Source organism: Lepeophtheirus salmonis, chromosome 4 (genome assembly GCF_016086655.4).
Source record: "Lepeophtheirus salmonis chromosome 4, UVic_Lsal_1.4, whole genome shotgun sequence".
NCBI lineage: Eukaryota > Metazoa > Arthropoda > Copepoda > Siphonostomatoida > Caligidae > Lepeophtheirus > Lepeophtheirus salmonis.
Genome location: NC_052134.2, coordinates 18913084 through 18921303, shown reverse-complemented (window position 1 = coordinate 18921303; position 8220 = coordinate 18913084). Strand labels below are relative to the sequence as shown.

The window sequence follows — 8220 nt, the reverse complement described above, 5'->3', positions numbered from 1 at the left end:
ATCATATTTTATAAGATCTCAGATTAGACCATTTGTGTTTATATTTATATATTTAAAACATGAAAACGAAATAAAAGGTTAACATACCAAACTTATCGAAATAAAGATGTCAAACTAACAAATACTAAAAAAATCTATTTGTGGAAATAGGTATTTAAATTCATAGGAAATGAAAATAATACACTGATAAATCTACTTTACATTATTTATAACATAAATTTTTCATATTAAAACCACTATAAATTTCAAGATTTCACACACTCCATAGGTTTAAAAAAGACCAAAAAAATACTCAATTATCCAAAATTTTCTTAGGGAAGCTTACAATGCCCCCTCCCCTAAGCTATTACACTAAATTTTCTCGTCAATCCCCAACCCACCCACTCATTTTTTATGTAAAAATACCCCCATGAATGACAGTCACAAGCCACCATGTGATCTCACTTTTTCAATAAGGGTTTCAAGACTATGTAAAACAAAACTTGAAATGAGTACTATCATTTTGAACAAAAAATAAATTGGTTTATAAATCTTGTCTTATGGTGTGTTTTCTTTTTCTTTTTCTGGAACATAATTAAATATCACTTTAGTTTGTTGATATGCAACGATAGAATATATGACAATTTAAAATGTGATGTACATTTTCAAAATTAAATTACTTTTTTTTTCAGGTACCAATTATTTGATTAAAAAAATAGAGTAAAAGTTTCAAGGAAAAAATTTGGTTAATTTTGAAAGGCTAATATGAAAATATTTGAGTGATTTGATGTGGAATGACCCCAATACATAATTACATTTATAATTAATATGTGACACACTAACCATCCATACATAAAATTGTTGTTTCCGTGCTGGGATTTGAAATAATTTTTAAACTGCACTCATAAGCTGTTAAAAATTATATTAATTACATATGGGAAGAATTAGGGGCGGAAAGTTTTGTACAAATGAATTGAAGACAATATTTGAAGTTATGTATGAGTGTAGAATCAAAAACTGATCTCATTGTTTCTATCCCTCATGTAAATTTTGACAGATCTGGGATTTTAGTAATTCGGGACCATTATCATTTTCATCCTTAAAACAATCTCGAAATTAATAATTTAAATTAGGATTAATAAAACTTATGGCAGAGTTCTTTTTATGATAAAAAGTATTTTTTTTTGTGTTAAGAATCTTTTTCTGAGCTCGATATATTTCAATTTTTAGGTTAAAAAAGATAAAAACCGCACTCTTTTTTAAAAACTTATAACTTATTCATAATACCTACTGATGAGGAACATTATATATATTAATTTTTTATGGGAGTGTACTACGATATAGTAAACATTGTCATCATATTTTTTTCAGATATAAATACCAATTTCATGACGTCATCCCTCTTAAAAGGAAGATTTATGGGACAAGAAAATACATTAGTCCTGAAGGCAAAGCTTGGAAATAACTCCCTTGAGGTCGTGTTTATTTTAAATTTTCATGTACAATTACAATGAAACATTTCCTTTCCAATTTATCAAGTAACTTCGAGACCCCTAAAATTAGGATGTTTAGTTCTTTTATTACGGACACTATATTTGAAAAACGGTCAACACCGTTCCTATTTGCTCCATTTGTTGAAAAAAGTCTCGAAACTTTGCCTGAAAGGTAAATGGGAAAGCTTATGTAATTACCTTTCCTATCTAACTGGATAAGCAGGTGAGAAAGATATTTTTTCATTAAAATAAATCTTCTTGAGATGGATAGGATTGATGATGATTTTTTTATCTGGCCCATTTTCATAAAATTGATTATCTGAAGAATGAATTTTCTTTTTCTTAGTAGTAGACATTATAATTTTTTTTTCTGAGTGGTGAATATTCTTTCCTAAATATATTTCATTATGTTAAAAGCCTGATTCAACTATCGTGTGATAATCACATCAGTATTTATCAGTTGCCTGCTTTATTATGATTTTTGAGGGTGTAACGAAAGTATTTATTAGCAAAATGTTTAATAAAGATATAATACATATAATTGACTTAGACGATTTTTATCCGTTACAGTAGATTTGGAAACGTCACACTCCATGAAATAGTAATTTATTGTGAACCATATTCTCAGAAAAATAACTAATAAAACGACAAAATGAGAGTATTTCGAAATATATTTGAAGTTCCAAATTTAAAATAGAAGGCTTAAATTAAATATAATCTACATACTAAAAAATAAATCATCATACATTTAAGTTAAATATACAAAATTAAACAATTAGAATCATATAACTAATAATAACAATAAATTATAAAACAGAATATTGAAATAATAAATTGATCCAAATAATATCTTCTTGTTCTAACATCGGAATTCAGTTCAATATGTCATAACTTGAGGTTGCAAAATACAAGCCAGACGTGGAGTTTAATCAAAAAGATCACCTTTTTCCTTATGTGCAAGTTGCATATACAATTGTGCACAGGATAGATATATTTCTACCGATGAAATTTTAATAATTATTAATAATAAAGTAAATCATAAAATAATGTTAGATTTCAATCCATATCTTCTCCCAATCTTAGTAAGAACAGCTTTAGAATCCCACTTTCATTTATTTCATATTTATCTAAAAAAAGAAAAGTTAATCCATGCAGTCAAATTTAACTGATAAGACAATTCAGGCAACCATTCTTTACTTATTGTAGTTTTCTAACATGACATAGTAAAGATTTAGAGCAAAAGCTAATTATGTAGTAATGTCCGGCGATATTACTCCTTATTAAGAGCATCAAAAAAAAGATTTTTTTCTCCGCTATTTATGCTTATATAACAACATATATACACAATTGGTAATTATAATGCTACACCCAATGCAACTTCCCCCATTGTTGTGACCATTTAAGCAGTTGTTTTTGCCTTTTATGAGTTTTCTGAACACCATTTCTTGGAGCCTATCAACCATAACTAAGCCTTAAGTGATAAAGAAGTAATATTTATTGACTATGTAATATTGGAAAACCTAATGATCATACCCAAGTCTTTAAGTGAAGAAACTAGTCTCAGACAAACTAGTTGCGAACCATCCAATGCTACTACCCCCGTTGTTGTGACCATTTAAGCAGTTGTTTTTATTATTTAATGAGTTGTGTATCATAATTCTTGATATGTTTAGCTAAAATAGAATCATATTTTAGGGTTAGATTTAAAAAAAAGATTGAATACTTACTGTTAGATAGTACAAAATTCAGAGTTGCATTTCGAAATTAGTAAATATTTTATATTTTTTACTGATAACTTGATCGTCATTTGGTGTGAACGACTCAAAATATTTTTATATGTATTTCTATGAATGACATCAGTACCAACATCCTCCATTAATTTAATGATGGCTCCTCGGTAAGGGATAGGTTTACCCGTGTATTTCTCCATAAATTTTTTGAACATAAATGATTAGCGATTGATAAGGTTATATTACATGCAATAAGCATCTTTGTGAGATCAGAGTTAAAGTCTGACTTGATGTATTCATCATTAACTTAATTTTTTAGATGAATATCCATTCTCTTGATATGAGATGAGAATAATGAGTGGCGTGTAATTCTAGATAGGAGACCAAAGGCACATTTATATCGACAAATCCGACAAACCATCTGTTTCTCATCTGGTAAGTAATTCCTAAATTCCTGGACCTCCATTTTCAGAAATCCAGACAGAAGGCGACGTTATTTTTTGCATTTTATTCAGTTCTCTATCGTCTATCCCCATCTAATATTATTATATTAATATTGAATAATAAAGGCGGGAATGATAACGTTCATGATTGATAGAAGAGGATGTATATTATTTAATCAATGATGCCATAAGTATTTCTTCTCTTCTGCTCGCACGCTTTTCTATTCTTACCAAAATTATCACCCTTAGTTATGGTATAACCTTGTATTTCTATTCACCTTGGCATGATATAGCGAGAAATATCAGTAATGAGGTGTAACAGTATGAATGTAGCTTGAGGACATTTCATAAATAAATTACAGAGGATGTTCCTTTTTAATTAATTTTTCATACGCCTCAAACACAATTTTGAATTTAAATTAACATACAATAATGATTTTAAACAATATAATTATTCAAGAAGTTGTATTACTTTGCCAATAGACTGCCCCACTCTCCATGGTTTGTTAAACAAACTCATACAAGCAAACAAGGTTCATCCCCCATTTAACAATATACTTTTATAGGCTGTAATTATTGTACTAAAGGTACACATAGATATTTAAGCTGTCAGACCTTTAGCAATGACGTTAAGAACACTTACGGTCAATAATTTTTATACCCCGAACATATTGTTTAAAGTGAACATTTTTTTAATCAAATGAATTAAAACTAAGCAACTAAATACCAGCTTTAATTGATTTAAGGAATTTTGATCATTTGACACTTTTGCTAATCTCGGTGTAATTATTTGATAAAAAAAAATACACTTCCAAAATCACAAATAATAAAACATTTCCTAGGATATAGAAGTATGAAACAAATATATTTTAAAAGATTTAGTTATTTATAGAAGCTATAAATTTATAGAAGACACTTTGTACCTATATAATTATTTTATGGTATAGTAGGTACATAATCGAGAACATTGAAAAACAACATGGTCTGTTTCTGTATAAAGGGATTAGCTATAGTTTATGTCAGTGAACTGAGCTTGAATTTTTCGCTAATTCTATAATTTAATATTATTTTCTGATTTGGTTCTTCCAATATGTTTGAATGTAGACAAATCAAAAATAAAATTTGGAGCAACAGGAACAGATAACTTTTTTCCTGAAATAAGGTAAAAATTAATCCATTACTCTTTTTCCTTATATGTATACATAGTGAGTGGAATTAAGGGTTATAATATAGACTATTTATTAAAAAGTGTTGGAGTGTCGATTTATAATAGTATGGAGGGTCGATGTACTTACCCGGGTATATTTTGTACGAAACATAATAAATTCATTGAACCTCTTTATTCTGGAGCCTCTGTTTCAATGTGTTTCAATAACAAATGTGCTCTGGTTGGTCTAGGGGCAACAAATTAATTACTAACTAGTACTCTTGACCGTTTCATTTACCCTTTTACGCACATTGTACACTTTATACCTTGGATTTATAGGAATACAAAATAAATTGATTTGAAACGACAATATTTTGATGTATTTGTTTTGATATATCTTAAATAAAAATATTTGATAGAGGTTGAATAGTTTTTTTTTTTAATATGGGCTTTACGAACATAGATATGAGCGTATAATGCGAAAAATAATACACTTTAATTATTCAAATTTTTCCAATGTGTTTAAATATTAAAGAATTATAAATACATATATAATATATATGCAATTATTAGAAGCTTTATTTGAATGATAAGACTTAATATGGTCCGACTTCTTTTATTTATCTTTTATTTTTAAATATAAGATATTTTTTTTCAAGAAATTCCCCTCTTGTCTCTCTTTCTCTAAATGCGACACATACCTGGCCACATTACCTCTTTTTTTTTAATTTTCAAAATATTGGGATCACTAGTTTTGTGTCAGTCTTATTTTTTTACTAAAACTGCAGTCCCGTCCAGTTAGCTCTCAATCTGGCCCAGTTTTTTTAAAATCAGTCCTAAAACCTATCATGTTCGGGTCATCGGCGCCCTGGCACACAAGTCCAAAGGTGTGCAGTATTTCTTCAGGGAAAACATAACTGCTTTCATGCCGGCAGACTTCTAACCTTCGAGTTTCCCGATGTGAAACTCTGGACTTTGCTATTTGGTGCGTCTTGGAGGGTAAGACGAACAAGACTTATCAACAGAATGACAATGCTCTAAAGGCCGTGATCAAAAAGAAGTGGAACAACTTCCCCTCAGACTCAATCAAGACCAGCTGGCTTCTGTTCGTTCCGTATTGAAGCAATAATTCAGAATGGAGGACATGTTGGATAAAAAGTGTAGAAAATTGTTGAGTTACAAACTTTTGCTTCCAAGGCTTCTTTCTTTACAAATAGCACAAAATAAATAGAAATAGAAATTAAAACGGGTTTAAAAGTCTCTAATTTATGAGTCATCGCTCTGTACTGCTTGGAATATTGAACAATAGAATAACAAAATTATATCCTTTTATTATCAGTGTGGTTATAAAGGTGTCATCAATGCCCTTTGGCAGAAAACATCTCCTGATCAATTCAGACCAATTCCAAAACAGTAGAGAGTATTACGTTACTTTTTTAATAAACTTTCAGAGTGCATTCCTTTCACAGATATGTCAATGAACAAGTTGCCAGGTACAACTTACACCTCATGTTTTCTATATGATCTCAACAATATTAAGGCAATTGCATTTTTCTATTGACTTGCTACGCAAAAAAGAAAATTATAAAATTGAACGCAGATGTTTCCAAAAAGTCCTTTGTGGCCAACACAATTTCGTATTACAATTAATGGCATTAACGAAAAAATATCTCTTCGCAGTTAATAAAAGGATTGGGATCTAATCCAGGAAAAATTAAGGCTCAGCTATATTTAGATGACTTAACCATGTTTCGAACAGTTACTCCAACCAAAAATTGGACTCTATGTACGCCCTATTAGAAATAATAGATAACTTGGAAAATAAATCTGGTCCCCAAATAAATAAAGAAAAAACAAAAGTTGAAAAAAGAAACAAAAAGAGAAAGACGATCTCCATATACTAAGTAATGGTGTCCTCCATTCTCAAACAAATCTACAGACGTGCTCTCAAATGGCCTTGTCGGTATTTGTTCCCTCATCATCTTTTCTTCTGGTAAACTAGGTAATCTTTCTATACATTTTCTAATCATTTCTTCAATATCTGAGTTCCTTCCAGGCCAATAAATCGTCTGCCGAACTCTACTTTTCTTCTTCTCGATACCTTGATGTGAACTGTGCAATCCCTGAAGAACTTGAACTTACCTCTCCTTTGGAACTACCAGCCTATTACCATATATAACAAGGCCATCTTCCGTACTTAAATCATTTAATATCTTCGAAAATGGTTGTACTGAATCGTTTATACAATTGTCTTCAACTGCATTGACTAAATCTTAATATATTTTATCTTTCATTGCCTCTTTTCTAATATTAAAAGATCAATGAATCTTTCTTCATCTTCTAAATGAGTAGCTCTAATAACAGCCGCTCTAATATCTTGTCTTCTGTGATATTCAACATATCTATCCAACTCTCCAGCTTCCTCAGGATGAGACAACGGTGATCTTGATAATGCATCTCGTACTTCATAATATTTCTACTTTATCAATTTCGTTTCAAACTGATATTTTCAATTTAAATCTAATTAGTCTAGCATTATCTAGCTTATCTATGGTGGAATTATTAAGCGTAGGAACAAGTGGTTTATGATCCGTAATTACACTAAATCTAGGTAAGCCTGCTAGATATATGTGACATTTCCTTATTGCTCACACTACATCCAAACATTCTTATTCTATCATGGGAGTATCTTGATTCAGCGCTTGATAAAAATCGGGAGCCACATTGAATTAATTTCCATTCTTCTTCGTGCTTCTAACATAACCCATTTCCTTATCCATTTATTATCGATGCATCAGTTTTAAGTTTGGTTTCTAATCTTGGATCAAACGGTGCAAATGTTGGTGGTGAAGTTAAAGCTTCTTTAATTTCCTTCATTAATAAAGAATGATATTTGGTTCACACATACTCTACTTTTGACGATAAAAGCTCTCTCAGTGCACCTACAACTTCACTAATTCTTGGTGAAAGCTGACCCAAGTGATTCACTTATCCCAAAAAACTTCTCAATTTCTTTTTAGATGATGTCTCTGTAAAATCTTTAATAGCATTTAATTTACTTGGATCCACTTCAATACTCTTCTAGTATAAAATATAATACCAATATTTTAATTTAGCTTGTGTAAATATGAATTTAATGTTATTTTGTTTTCTCTATATCTTTGTAGGATAATATGGACATTCTTAATATGGTCTTCAAAATTGTGTGATACAGTAAGAATACCGTCTATGCCATTCTAAGTGTTTGATAAATCTTTCAATATCTCATCTCCACGAAGACAATATGTGCCCCCAACCCCATTTCTATGAATCCCATCGGAGCTCTATTAAAACAATATCTACCCCAAGGAGTCCTAAAACACGTCATTTCTCTTGATTTTTCTTCCAGTTCCATCTACCTTCAATGTAGTAAAAAACTCAATGTTCGT

General features: G+C 30.1%; 1 long non-coding RNA gene across 1 annotated transcript; it reads right to left on the bottom strand.

Annotated features, from left to right (window-relative positions):
- Positions 1-2421: 2421 nt before the first annotated feature.
- Positions 2422-3906, bottom strand: LOC139905053 (uncharacterized). The gene is made up of 3 exons (XR_011779522.1): positions 3200-3906; positions 3006-3145; positions 2422-2943 (listed from the first exon to the last, which is right to left on the bottom strand). It is a non-coding gene; the product is annotated as an uncharacterized lncRNA (long non-coding RNA).
- Between the last annotated feature and the right edge of the window lie 4314 nt (positions 3907-8220).